Source organism: Egretta garzetta, unplaced genomic scaffold (genome assembly GCF_000687185.1).
Source record: "Egretta garzetta isolate BGI_Z169 unplaced genomic scaffold, ASM68718v1 scaffold417, whole genome shotgun sequence".
Classification (NCBI taxonomy): domain Eukaryota; kingdom Metazoa; phylum Chordata; class Aves; order Pelecaniformes; family Ardeidae; genus Egretta; species Egretta garzetta.
Window position 1 is genome coordinate 1,583,185 of NW_009260227.1, and position 412 is coordinate 1,583,596.

General features: G+C 72.1%; 1 protein-coding gene across 1 annotated transcript in view; it reads left to right on the top strand.

Moving 5' to 3' along the window:
• The window catches only part of NOTCH1 (notch receptor 1), a 23,201-nt gene that overhangs the window by 7,593 nt on the left and 15,196 nt on the right, over window positions 1–412 (top strand). The window lies entirely within an intron of this gene.

A 412-nucleotide genomic window follows, 5' to 3' on the forward strand; every position in this document is an offset into this window, starting at 1 on the left:
CATCAGCGAGTGCCAGAGCCAGCCCGGCAAAACCGGGGGGCCCTGCCAGGACAGGAACAACGCCTACAACTGCCTCTGCCTCAAAGGGACCACGGGTGAGCGGGAGGGGCCCCCCCGGGGGCTCCATGTGGGTCGGCCATGCTGCCCGGCCCCCCGGTCCCATCCCCGTCCCCGGGCGGGTTGGCCCGGGGCCCCCCGCCAGCAGCCACCCTGGTGCCAGGGCCAGCCCGGGGCGTCCTTGCTGAGGGCGAGTTCTCCCGGTTTGGTGCCCGGCTCTTGCAGGAACCGCGCCCCAGCCGGGAGCTGGGGAGTCACCCATGGTGGAGGCGTTTTGTTGTGGAGCGGCGGTGGCAGTCGGTGCCAGCGGGCTTTGTTTTGCCGCATCAGCGGGGCTGGGGACCCCCTAACGGCA